Source organism: Protopterus annectens, chromosome 14.part0 (genome assembly GCF_019279795.1).
Source record: "Protopterus annectens isolate FY-2018-M chromosome 14.part0, PAN1.0, whole genome shotgun sequence".
In the NCBI taxonomy this organism is placed as follows: domain Eukaryota; kingdom Metazoa; phylum Chordata; order Ceratodontiformes; family Protopteridae; genus Protopterus; species Protopterus annectens.
In genome coordinates, this window is record NC_056748.1 from 1,109,814,848 (window position 1) to 1,109,829,294 (window position 14,447).

Below are 14,447 nucleotides of genomic sequence, written 5' to 3' on the forward strand. Positions count from 1 at the left end.
ACAGTCTGCATCCAGCAGTTGCTGACCACTTCATCTTCCTAGTCTAAGGCATATCGTCTTCTGTTCTTTACCTTTTGAATTCTAGTCCCCCCTTTCTTCCTAATGGGTTTTGATCTCTTGTCTAAAGTCCTTCTTCACCCCCCCACCCCAAGTGCTTGCTTTATTGGGACAATTATGTCGTCATCCACCTTCTTTCCTCATCTCATAATACTCAAAAACTCTTTCCAACACTGTTACCTCCATTTCTCTGATCATTCTTATTATCATTAAAAGGTTCATGTGTACTTCCTGCTTGGTTACAAACTGCGTTCCTTCTACTTCCTGTCTATGATGCTTTTGATCTCAGGTGACATGATTCTTCGTCTTTGTCTCTCCATTCCCATGATGCCATAGGTATTCAGTCCCATATACAAAATTCCTGCATGTTTCTGCTTTCTTACTTGACTTATCTCTTCCCAAATTTCTAGAACTTTCTTCCATATCATTTAGGCCCATTCACTCACTCGATACATGTGCAACAAATCGTCATCTTCCATCCTGTATCATCAACATCTACTGTATCCTATCAATTTTTTTCCAATATTTTTCTAGGTGAAGTACCATTTATATTTTGATCCTCTAATCTGTTTTTTCCTTTTGGTTCCTCTACTACCTTCCCGGTCTTTTTCCATCTTAACCCGAATCATTTCCAGGGTTAGCTTGAGAGATCTTCACCCTTCCTCCCTCTGCCTTAACCCTTGGATCTTCATTACGTTACCCTGCATCACTCTTATTTCTTTATCCCATTTCCAACAAGAAGCTGTTGTGTCTCTTCTTGTAAACACTCTGCCTCATCTCTCTCGTTTCCTCCTCCTTCATCTTTCACTTGTATCTCCCTCATTTTCAAATAGCTTCACCTCTCTATACTTGGAATTGTATTATAAGCTATCATCTCTTCCCACCTTTTAAAAACTGTCCTTACCTCTGCTGTTTCTTTCATTGCCTTGTTACACTTTTAACCCACACCTGCCAGATCCCATCATGTGCTAAGGTTTCCTTCCCATCCTCTATTTCCCATACAGTTCTCACTTCATATTCTCCCATCTCTTCATGGATTTCTCTTTTAATTTTCTCTGAGAATGTATCCTGCCACACTCTGAGTTTGTCTTCTCTTCTGTTCCCCCAGATTATCTGAATAACGGTGTACATGTGAACATGGCGCATGCCAGTACTTCTTTGCTTATTGGCATCCTCTGTATGGCCTTTACGATCCTTTTGCATTTTATCTTTTCAACTCATTCCTGTATTTGCCCTAAACTTTCTTCCCATTCCTCTTCCATGCTACCAGTTAAGTTCCTCAGACCATAGACTATTACTGGCTTTGGCGGTAGTAATAATAATAATAATAATAATAAAAAATACATTAATTTGCCCTAACACTGAGTGTAAATTTCCCTCCTTTGTTCAGTGTCTACCATAACTTCTTGCTCATATTTTTTTATACATTTTCCTTGATGATGATATTCACTCTGACTGAACCAATGAACCAAAGTATTCCTATTATCTCGCTTGCTTTATCCCTCCCCCTTGCTCCTTTTCCCATCTTGACCAAACTGACTTTTTTATTATTCCATTTTCGACCAGAGGTTGCCTCAAATTTGTCAGACTAGTAGGATTCTCTGTAAAGCTTCTTCATTATCCATAAACGTAAGCATGTGATCATCTGTGTATAAAATAAATTTGGACTTGGTGCACCTGGCCTTCTATGAATTCCTTAATGTAATCTGATTTCATTAGCCTCTTCCCAGATGTCAGTAAGAGTGGGTCTCCCTCACCTGGCAAGGCCATCTGGCTAGCCACAGAGGATATACCTGCTTCCTGGTCTTCAGTGGCTTCCTGAGCAGCAGCACCAGTGGGACCATGAGAAAGTGATGAGTGGCCTCAGGAACAATGGATGGCCACAGTGGAGTTGTTCATCAGAGGCTGAGGTGAATGGGAAACCAAAGCCATGACAGAAGGCTCCTGGATAATTTTTTTGTGGCTCAGAGAGGGAATGATTACCTTGTTCCAGGTGTTCTTGCTATAACAGGTGTCTGACAAGTGCCTAGCTGAGCGTTAAAGAGTTGGTCTTGCTTCTTGACAGAAAAATTAAGTCCCAAGGTAAACCTTGTTTAATTATAAACACCAAACACACTAGCCTCTGTCCATAATAACACTTTTGACAGAAAAGTAGCCATTTTCCACACACACAAAAAGATAAACTATAAACCCCCACAGGAACCTAGGATCATCAGTCTACCAAAAAAGGTGTCTGACAAACAGCTATTGAAATCGTGTCTTATTTCAACATATAAAACTCTAATGGATCCCATCTGCCTGTCCAGATTTCCTATCATTAATATTATTTATCACCTTCTGGATTTCATCTGAGGTAATCTTTGTCCAGCTTAACTCCTGGTTCCTCAGTCTGTTTGCAGTTTGGCCCTTAATAACCCCTATCCCAACCCCTACATCCTTGCAAATGCCTCCTTTATCTTCTGGTCTTTCTCTTGTGTATACCTGTCTGATCTTAGTCACTTACCCTTCCCTGTCTTTCATTTACATTTTCTGGCAAAGTGCCTCCCCTATGGATTCCTCTTGTCACCTACCAAAGTTTCCCCAGCACTTATGTTTAAATTTCTACTTCTAACATTGTTTTGACTTCTATTTGCACTTTGAGTCCCACCTTTCTCTCTGCATGAGCTTCCATTTCCTCCTTTCATGTCTCTGTATTTCCTTTTGATGCTGTCCTGGTGGTTTGATTATCTCATGTTTCACCTCTCTCTCCATTTTTTCTTCTCTGTTTATTATCTTCAGTCCTATCACAGCCTCGATACCATCCCGCCAGTGTTTCCCTGTCCTACCTCTGCCTGTTTTATTGTACTGTTTCTTCTATGAGCTGTATAAGTTCTGTTTTTGCTGTCGTTTCTTTCCATTTATCACTTGCCCATCTCACTCGCACTCCCTCCACCTGTTTATCCTCTTCTAGTATTATCTGGTTGGCTGCATAATCTCACAGGTAGCTTTCTGTGGATCTACCTGACAAGATCAAAAGCTCACAACACCGACAACCACATGGCTGACACCATATCACCGACAGCCAAAATCTTGACATCAGAATAAAGCCATAAAAAAGGAACAGAGCATTCCCTTTCAACTGTTAGAAGGGGGGCTACACCCCACTGCACTCCCCCGTAACTTTAATATACCAACTCCGAGATCACACTACAGTGCAGGAATGGAAATCTTGAGATGACGGATGTTCGTGTTTCGCTGTTGCAGTCATCACTGTAGGGTTCTTCCTGCCGGCAGGCAGCCCTCGGTCAGCCAGAATCCCAAAGTCTGGGTCCAGTGTTGGCTGTTCAGTCATGCTCCCTGACGTCAGAGTGGCAGGAGTACAAAGCTGCCAGCCGATGCCATGTTCTCCAGTCTTTCTTGCCGTGCGGTGGAAGCAGTTCGCAAGTGCCGGTCAGCTGACTCCTGATATTTTTCGTGCTTCATTCCGAAGACTGACTTCTTCTTCTCAAAGCTAAGTACCTCGTTGGGGTAACAATTTTCTTGCTCCAGTCCGATGTCGGAAAAAGTTAATTGTATTTCTTGTGGAAGCAAATACCTCATAAGGATTTCCACTCTTACTTATTTAGGCCCTGACCACGACGTAGCTAGTTGTCGGTTTTGTGCTAGATTTAACCAACGTACTATTAAACGGAGATACGATTTTGCTTTTCACTACTTTGGCAGGCGATTTAATTACAATATGTCATCGGACATGCTTCTGACTACCAGAGTTAATAAACAACGCAAGGATAAGGACAGGCCTCCAAGGTCCAAATCAGACTACGGTTTACAAGCAGAGCCAGCTACAGGTTCGGCCGTCATCAGTGAGGCGCTTTCGCAGCCCCTGTCGTTGGCCATTACAGAACCGATTGCCAAAATGGACTCCCACGAGGAGCCAACTAGGCCTTTGAGTACTCCAGGTGCAGGACCTTCGGACAGTGCTCCCTCAGATGGGTCTGGAGCCGCTGTGCAGGTACCGGCTTCCGAGGGGGTTTTCAGGCCTACACAGCTTCTGGTAAAGGCAAAGACAAAGGCGAAGACTCCTTCTAAATCAAAGACTCAAGCCCAGGCCTCCTCTGATCTGGGACCCAAATCTCAGAAACAAATGCTTAAAATGGCGGAGGACTTACTAACCATGATTAGGGGTTCACATCCCCCTCCAGACAAAAGGCCAAGGCAAGAATTGGATTATGAATCCTCTGACCAGGCATCTATTTCTTCAGTGTCTTCCTCTGAACAGGAATATACTTTCCCTCCATATGAGGATTCTGATGCTGAGGAATCCATTCCTTCAGCTTCTCCCCCTGAGGATTTTTCTTTTGGGGAAACTTTACATGACATGAGGGAACATTTTCACTGGGAAGGACAGGAGTACTCTGAATCTAAGAGAAGGCTTAGGGATTTCCTTCTTCTTCTCCAACACAGACCCCTGGCTATTCCTCCTATTTTGGATATTGTGGATGATGTCTTTTCTGAGGTTAATTTAACTCCTGACTCCCTTCCTCCAGCCCCTGCAAAGCCTGACAGATATTACAGGGTCCCTGACTCCCACCAGTTCCTTTATAAAAATCCTGCTGCTGATCCAGAAACCATTTCTCAGGGTCCTAAGGGTGTTAAGGCCGCCTCTGCTAAAAACCCTATTCTGTCAGATAAGGATTCTAGAGCTTTGGAGAGATGGGGCAAAAAAGTGTACACTTCTGCTACTTTATCCATTAGGGCTTTAAATTGTCAATTCCATATGCTAAAATATCAGCAATTTCTGCTGTCTGTTATGAAACAAAAGCTAGGTACCATTTCTGCATGTGCAGATAATAAGGAATTACATGATTTGATGCATGCTACTGAGCAGGTGGGGAAGCATGGCTTACACTGTGGTTTTGATGCCTTGGAGGCTTCATGCAGGGCGGCTGCCACTGGCACAGTCATTAGAAGGCATGCTTGATTAAAGGAACAAAACTTGCCTGATCAAGTGAAAGCAAAGTTACTGGATGCTCCTGTTCAGCATAATGTTTTGTTTGGGTCTAAGGCTGAAGAGGTGATAAAGAAAATGGAGGATAAGGCAAAATCCATGCAAACAGTTAAGGATTTCTTACAAGTTCAGCCCCCAAGATTTAGCAGAAATTGGCCAACTAAAAATTGGTCCTTTCCCAGCTCGGACAGGCCTCAGAGGGGTAGATATAGGCGCTCCAGAGGGAGGGCCCAAGCACAGACCTCTTACAGACCTAGACAGTGGAGCGCTTCCACCCCCAGGGGTGGAGAGGACAGACCTCAATCTTATAGAAAACAGGCTCAATGACTTCCCCTGCATGGCTCCAGGAACCTCTCTCCTGGAAGCCCCTCTAGGAGGAAAACTCTCTCTTTTTCACCAAAATTGGACTTGCATAACCCAAGACAAGTGGGTTCTGGATGTAGTTTCAAGAGGTTACAAATTCCACTTTCATACCTTGCCAAGACCAAACGGATGGCCAGACCTACCAAAACACCAATGGGCAGAGACATTAAACCAGGTGGGATCCCTCATGGCTATGAGGGCCATAGAACTGGTTCCACAATCAGAGACTGGGCAAGGCTTTTACTCCCCAGAAAACAAAATTCCTGGAGATCCATCCTGGATCTGTCAGTCTTAAATACTTTCCTGGAGATACCAAAGTTCAAGATGCTTACTCTGCAGCAGCTCCTGCCAATGTTGAGCAAAAATGCATGCATGGTGACATTGGATTTAAAGGAGGCTTACCTACACATCCCTATCAGACAGGAGTGCAGAAAATACCTCAGGTTCAATGCCGGCTCGAAACATTACCAATTCTCTGCGCTGCCCTTTGGCTTGTCTACTGCGCCCAGGGTCTTCAAGTGCCTGGCCCCAGTAGTAGCTTATTGCAGACTCAAGGGAATTCAAATTTACCCTTATCTGGACAACTGCCTTATTCAAGCAGACAGCAAGGATGTCTTACTCCAGCACCTGGAATTTGTTCAAAATCTCCTCAAGTACCTGGGATTCACTGTGAACATAAAGTCAAATTTGACACCCACACAACAGATAACTTTTCTGGGTGCTCTTCTAAACACAACAACCCAGATGGCATTCCTGACATCCGAAAAACAACTACAGCTGGCTTCAACTTTCAAAACCCTGGCGTTAATGTCTCAGCTAATTGCAAGGAAATTCCAGCAGACTTTGGGTTACATGGCCTCCTGCATCCTTCTCATACCATATGCAAGACTGCATATGAGAAAAATACAATGGTACCTAAAAAGTGTATGGTCCCAGCATTGCCACAGTCTAGACACACAGATTGCTGTCTTGCCTTGCCTACAAAAGGAATTCCATTGGTGGACCATGGCATGTCTTCAAAACAAAGGGAAAGCCTTCAGTCTGCCTCCAGCCAACCAAGTGTTAACCACGGATGCCTTGGATTACGCATGGGGAGCCCACTTGCAGGGGAAAGGCCTGCAAGGTTTTTGGACAGAGGATCAGAAGCACCTACATATCAATTTAAAAGAGATGTTAGCTGTACAGAATGCCCTCTTGGCCTTCAGGGATCTTCTACAGCCAGGACAACTACTGATACGGACAGACAACACCACAGTTATGTGGTACATAAACAAACAAGGGGGTTCACACTCCTACCCCCTTTGCAGACTAGCCATGACTCTATGGAACACAGCTCTAGCTTGCAAAGTGGATCTACAAGCTCAGTTCCTGCCAGGGAAACAAAATATTCTGGCAGACAGCCTGAGCAGGAACCTGTCAGACCCACACGAGTGGATGCTAGACACCCAAATATTCAAGATGATTACAGAAGCCTGGGGCTGCCTGGACATAGATCTATTTGCATCCCCCCTCAACTACCAGTTACAGATTTTTTGCACAAGGACATATCACAAACTAGCATGGAAAGTGGATGCTTTCTCATTCAGTTGGAGGAACCTCTCGGGGTATGCCTTTCCTCCTCTACCTCTTCTTCCACGGGTGTTATTAAAGATCAAGCAGGACAAGCCCAAGATGATTTTACTAGCCCCGAATTGGCCTCGTCAATTTTGGTACTCAACACTGATGAATCTATCCCAGGAGCCTCCTTGGATTCTACCTCAGATTCCAAATCTTTTGTCCCAACACCAGGGCCAGGTTCTGCACTCTCATATCAAAATTCTCAGCCTGGCAGCCTGGCGTATTCAGGATCTATGATTAATCCTACCCTTCCCAAACAGGTCATGGATGTCATCTTAGAAGCCAGACGGCCTAGCACTAGAAAATCATATGAAGGTAAATGGAAGAGATTTTGCACCTGGATGCATGCTCAGGATTCGGATCCTCTCATTCCTAATATCCCATTGATTTTACATTACCTGACAGACATGTTACATAAGGGTTTATCCCTCCATAAAAATACATGCCTCAGCTATCTCTGCACATTACAATACAGATCCTCCAATCTTTTCACATCCACTTCTGAAACAATATCTCAGAGGAGCAAAGAATTTAAGGCCCTCTAGGACACCACCCATACCTGCCTGGGACCTCAACTATGTTCTGGAAAAACTCACTCTGCCTCCTTTTGAGCCTGCTGCCACATCTGATATTAAGTATTTATCATGGAAGATAGCTATCCTACTGGCTTTGACTTCAGCCAGGAGAGTCTCGGAGTTACAAGCACTCATGGCTGTGGAACCTTACATTATTTTTCATCAAGACAGGGTGTCTTTAAGGACTAATCCTACTTTCATGCCTAAAGTGATTTCTAAAGTGGCTTTAAACCAAACTATTCACCTGCCAACTTTTTTCACTAATCCACAAAATAAAGGGGAAAGGATCTTGCATTCCTTGGATGTGCACAGGCAGCTTCGTTTTTACCTGGACAGAACCAAGGATATCAGGAAAACAGAACAACTGTTTGTTTCTTATGCAGCAAATTCCCAAGGCAAAGCTATTTCAAAACAGACCATTTCTAAATGGATTGCTCATGGAATCAGATTTTGTTACTCTCATCATGGAAAGCAAATCCCAGGAAAAATTAGGACTCACTCTACCAGAGCTGCTGCTACTTCAGCTGCCTTTCTCAGGGGAGTACCTACCAAAGATATTTTGGAAGCTGCAACTTGGAGTTCAGTGCATACTTTCTCTAAGCACTATAATCTCCCTCTTTACTCTAAGTCTAGGGCAGGCTTTGCTTCTGCAGTCTTGCAGGGCCTTCTAGCCGCCCCTTCTACTCTATAACCACCACCCTTTATCTCAGCTTTGGGATTCAACCCTACAGTGATGACTGCAACAGTGAAACACGATGAACTTAGTACAGTTGTGAACACTTACCATAAATGTAGATGTTCGAGTGTCTTCACTGTTGCAGTCTGGGTTACCCACCCTCCTGTCCACTCTTATACTTTTATTAGTGTGATTTCCTATTTCACCCTTCTTCTGAGGTGTATTTGCTAGAGGGTATGGGGTTTGTTGTATGTTACATTTTTGTTTTACTATTAGCCTTCACTTTTGGGCACCTGACATCTGGGGCAAGAAAAACTGGAGAACATGGCGTCGGCTGTCAGCTTTGTACTCCTGGTGCTCTGACGTCAGGGAGCATGACTGAACAGCTGATGCCGGACCCAGACTATGAGATTCTGGCCGACCGAGGGCTGTACTTTCCACATTGTCGGCATTCCAAATGTCGATCATATGGTGTCGGCCATATGGTTGTTGGCATTCTGGAGTGTCGGCAATGTCAGGTAGTAGACCCCTTTCTTTATATATCTCTGCAGTGCTTACTTCAGCCCTGACAATGTCCAATGCAGTTCGTACAGACATTACATTCCTTCATTTGTTTGTTTCCATATAACCCTCCATCTCCTTTCATCGCTATTTCTATTTAAGTTGGTCCTCATTCTTTTGTTTGTTTAATTCCTTCTTTCTAAAGAGTTTCTAGCTCTGTGTTAGGATGGTTAACTTACCAAACCCCCCCCCCCCATTATTTATTTCCCTTCTGTTTTTATCTGCTTCCATGGTTTGAAGAATTTATGTTAAAACACTGAATATATATATATATTTGTTGACCAGAGTAGAGCACTGGTTGTACTCTGTCACTTTCAGGCTCATCGTGAGGGTATGTGAAATTTTCTGTTAGATCAAAAATGGTACATGACAGTCACTGTATAATGTTACTATTGTCAGTATAAGTCTGCATTTTTAGACCATTCTACACATACACAGATGCACAGACTGACACACACACAGTGCATCTGTAACATTGCCAGAATAGACAGGTTTTAAGCATTGTTTGCTGCATAAATATTACCTCTCTCGTATCTTTTCCCCTTTATTCTCATTCGTCATATAATCTAGCTGCCTTCTCCCGTCTAACTAAACTTCTGTGATAACTTGCAGGACCTTCCTGAAAGGAATTTTGAGCAACCTTTATTCTGTTTTCATCATTGCTGTCTTTCTTTCTTTAATACCATCTCTCATTTTTCCTGGCCTTCAGTTTTATTTCCTGTAAGGATATCACGTCCACTGAATATACTTGGCTGCCATGCTCCAACTTTTACTTGATTGGACTTGTTCATCCGCCATGTTCCATGTCATTATCCCAAACTTACTGTCTGTATGAATCCTGCTTCCAATCAAGGGTGCAGTCAGACATAGTCTTTGTATTCTAGTGAGTAAATTTTTTCTGAGAATCATATCAATGTGGCTTTTTTCCAGGTCATAATGTGTCTACATCTGTCTAAATAAATGTGTCCAACAATAGTTGCAAATTTGTTAATCTAAAAACAATATCTTTAAACAGCTGAAAATGTTATTTACTTTTATTAACTGCTTGGGGGCAGGATTTTGAGACCTGTCTCCATTTTTAACTGATAGGTATCTGGGGGGTCACCCTAAGAACATGAGTGTAGAAAGTGGAATTTGCTTGCTACACCCCTGACCCCCAATTGCATGCACCCCCCCTCTTCCTTTTCTCTCAAAGTTGTACAACTCTCACCCTCCATGGTTTCTTCCTGAGCTGAAATAGCCATTCTTTTACCTTCGTCTACATGTTGGACTCCACTCACTCCACAGAATGCAATGAGTTGTGTGGCACTGTCTGGTGGTCATTGTTCTGACTCTGTCCCTTTCCTTTCTGTTATTCATATTTCTCACTGCCCTCCTGTCTCTTCTCTCCTCCATTCCTTGTCCCAGTTTTCCTTTAAACCTCTCTTACAAATCATGAGATCCTTCACTATCTTCAACCTTTGCTCTTGAGCTAAATTTGAACAGAAAATGTACTGGTTGTGATTAGAAATCCAGTCACAATCCTCTTATGTATAGCAGATCTTTCATTATCCTTTGCCATATCAGAAGTATTACTTATTCTTGTAAAGTTATATCAGAAGCATTACTTATTTTTCTAAAGTTGCATTGATAGTATTACTTATTCTTGTAATTTATTGAAATAATTACTTATTCTTGTAAAGTTGTATTGGTAGTATTACTTGTTCTTGTAAAGTTGTATTCGTAGTATTACTTGTTCTTGTAAAGTTGTATCGGAAGTATTACTTATTCTTGTAATGTTGTATAAGAAGTATTTATTCTTCTAAAGTTGTATTGGTAGTGTTACTTTGATGCAGCTGTCTGCTTGTTCATATTTATTTATTTCCATTTGTTGACCGGGATAGTCCACTGTGTCGAGATGGCCCATTTTCAGTGGAGGCCCGTAGAGAAAAGCTTCACAAGAAGCATGCGTTACATAAAGATTCACAGGAAACCTATTTTACATTACATATTATTATTTACAAAATTAAGGTTACATTATGTTTGTTAATGAACAAAATTTAAACAATGCATCTGGAAAAGCCAGTTGACAGAGACAACGCTGAATTAGCTACAAGTTTAGTAGTTCAAAGGAGGAGGTAGGAGTATAGTTGGTTGATAAGTACATTAGGCGGGAGCATGAGAGGGATATTTCCATTTGGAGGATAGATATGAGGAGCTGACTTTTGAAGTTAAGGTCAAGTAAGTTACGTAGGTGAAAAGGGAGTGAGTTCCAGAGTTTGGCTGTAGTGAAGGATAGAAGTAGTTGGCCTTGGGGGTGAGAGGGTCTGTGTACTTGAAGCAGATTTTGGTTCTCTGATCTTAGGGAGCAGGGGGGGGGTGTAGGGTGTTAGTGCTGTGGCTAAGGATGGGCAGTCAGAGAGTTTGAAGATGAGCTTGTGAGCAGTGATGAGTTGTGTATAATTAAGATAGTTGGGGAGTTCTAGCCATTTGAGATTGAGTAGTGAGTGGCAGTGATGGATGAGCTTTTGGAATTGGTAGCGAATTTGCTAATTTTGTGATAACAGGCTTCTAGTTTGGAGAGCAGGCCTAGTTGTATATTGGAAAATAGTGGAGTGCCGTAGATGAGGGATGGGTGGAGGAAGCTAGTTGCAAGAGATTGCCGGATGGAGGGTCTAAGGTAGTGACTGTGTCTGTATAGGAGACCTATCTTCTGATGTTTTTTTTTTTATGCTAGAGTATATGTGGGTGTCAAACTTTAGGTTTTCATCAACAATGATTCCTAGCAGTTTGGGTGAGGGGACTATTTCTAGTGGAGTATTATTGTGGCTTGTAATGCAGAATAGATTTTTGTCAAGTGTGGAATTTTTTGTAGGGGGTAACAATCATTAGTTTAGTTTTGGAGGCATTTAGGGCAAGGTGATTGGCTTTCATCCAGGATTCTGTTTTGGAAAAGGCAAGCTGGGTTTTTGTTAGAAGTTCAGTGGGAGAGGTGGCAGAGGAGATTATGGTGGAGTCGGCTGCATATTGGATGATGGAGGCATTGGGGATGGAGAGGTGGAAGTTGTTGATAAATATGTGAAAGAGCAGAGGACCTAGCACAGAGCCTTGAGGGGACTCCACTGGGTGTGGGAAGGAAAGGAGAGGTAGTCTCCTTCCACTGGACCGCTTGTTGGTGGTTTGATAGGTAGCTGTGAACCAAGCAAGGGTAGAGGGAGAGAGATTTAAGGATGAGAGCTTGGATAGAAGTAGAGGATGGGAGATGGTGTTGGATGCTTTTGAGAGGTCTACAAATAGTGATGATACATAATTGCCTTTATCTCGTGCAAGGTTAATGTTCTCTAGAAAGAAGAAGAGGGCAGTGATGGTACTGTGGCCGGGGCGGAAGCCATGTTGGGTGTGGGAGAGAGGTTTGTTTAGTTTGAGGTATTGCATGATTTGGGCATGGATGGTTAAAGTATTTTTGAGGGGGGGGGTATGGCTATAGGTCTGAAGTTTGCAGTATCTATGTTTTTTCTGCCTTTATGAAGAGGAATGGATGCATGGCCCCAGATGATAGGGACGCAAGATTCCTGCATGGATCTGTTTATTAGACTAGGGGTAGGCAATGGTTTCGGCGGAGTCTTTGAGGAAGGAGGGCGGTAGGTTGTCTGGTGCATTACGACGGGGTTTTAGTTTAAGGAGAAGTCTTTTTATTGTGTTTGTGGGGATAGGTTTGAGGGTAAGGGGGAGGAAGGAGGAGGGATAGAAGGTGGAGGGTTGCTGTTGGGGGGTGCTGGAGGGAGTGGTCAGGGAAGGAGGATGATAGTTTAGAAATACTATCAGTGAAGAAATGGTTGAAATTAGTGGCAGTTTGCAGATCTGAGAGAGTGAGGTCTGGGTATGGGTTGCTTTTATTGCCTGGGTGTAGGATAGAGGATACGGAGCTCCAAAATCTTTTAGGATTGGATGCGTGGATGGATTGGAGGTTATTGTAGTGTTTGTGATCTTTGGTTAATAGTTTTTTGGCTAAGTTGCATAGTTGTTTGAATTCAAGAAGGGAGCTGGTTGTGTTTTGTTTTTGATATTGCTTCCATTTTTTGTCACGCTGATGCATGATGTTTCTAGTTTTATGGGATAGCCAAGGGCATGGATTAGATTTGATTCTTTTGGATATGAGGGGGTGCAGTTGGTTTAGGATGGTTGGGAATGTATTGTTAAAATAGGACCATGCATTGTCAAGGGGGAGAGTATTTAGGGGTGACCAGTCTATATGTTTAAGGCATTCTGTGAATGTGTGTGGGTTGTATGCGGTTAGATTGTGGGTTAGGATATGTTGGTGCTGCTTTGGGGGGGGCATTGCAGTCGATGAAGGCGGGCAGGCGGTCGCTGCGGGGATCGGGTAGGAGATTGATTTGATAGGCAAGGTGGGTAGTGAGAATCCAGCCTAAGATGGTACCAGAGGTTCCATCTTTGTTGGGCCTGGTTGGAAGGTTTGAGTTGGGTGAATTTGTAGAGATTGCCTGGGATGGGGAGCTTGAGGTAATGGATGCCCAGTTGATGTTTACGTCACCTAGGATATAGGTTTCAAGTATTATATTGGAGTTAAACCAGGATAGTATGTCTTCTAGTGTTTTGGTGTTATTGCCTGGAGGGACATAAATAGATGCATAAAGATTTGTAGTTATGCTTTAAGTACCCTATTGTTGTTTCGGCATTGGAGAAGGAGGGGATGGGGTTGGTGTATGAGGTTAAAGTATGGGTGGATGGGTAGATGATAGCTACACTGCCACCTTTTCTCTGGGTTCTATCGTTGCGGAGGATTTTCTAGCCAGGAGGAAGGATTTCCTTGTCGGAGATTGATGGTTTAAGCCATGTTTCAGAGATGGCTGTAATATCAGGTTGGTTGTGAGCAAGCCAGGTATGCAGGTTGGGGATTTTGTTTCTTAGACTTTGTGCATATTAAAGGTGGTTAGCCGGATGGTTTTGTTTTTTTTGTGGCTTGGAGGGGCTGTTAGTAAGGGTGCTGGCTGAGGAGGGTCCAGGGTTGGGGTGGATGTCGCCTGATTGAGAGAGGGAGCTGAGAAAGAGGTGTTAGGGGTTATGAATGGGGAATATGAAGGATGGGTTGTTGAGGGAGAGCTTTTTTTTTGTGGTGATAGGGGGAAGGAATAGACAGTATTGATGGTTTGTAATAGTGGTATGGATTGGAGGAATAAAGTTCATGTGAGATTAGGCTATAAGCTGCGGGTTTGTGAGGGAGGTCAGAGAATGGTGGCTTTGGGGTTTGGAAATTGGTGTGTGTTAGGGAGACAAGTAAGGAAGGTTAGATAGATGGGGATAAGAAGGCTGGTTAGTAGCAAAGTGTGTGTGGAGGGGTTGGCCATAAGATATGGAGTATGTGGGGTAGGTATGTGTTTGTGGTTGGGAGTGGCTAGTATAATTAGGGTGTGGATGGGGGTGGCTAGTTATAGGGTGGGTGTGGTGGGGATAAATGTACAGCTACTGGGGCGGGTGAAATTTGGGGGCAGGGTAGGGGAGCAGAGCGAGTCCACAGGAAGAACGGAGTGGGAAGAGCCAGGTGAGAGTGGAAGCAGCAGAAAAAATATCAGTTAGTGTGGACTCTGTAATGGGGCAGAGTACAGTCTAGAGT

The 14,447-nt window shown here is 43.3% G+C and overlaps 1 protein-coding gene across 1 annotated transcript in view; it reads left to right on the forward strand.

Annotated features, from left to right (window-relative positions):
• PALD1 (phosphatase domain containing paladin 1) overlaps window positions 1-14,447 on the forward strand; it is a gene marked incomplete in the record, with an annotated part of 1,459,376 nt that overhangs the window by 553,684 nt on the left and 891,245 nt on the right.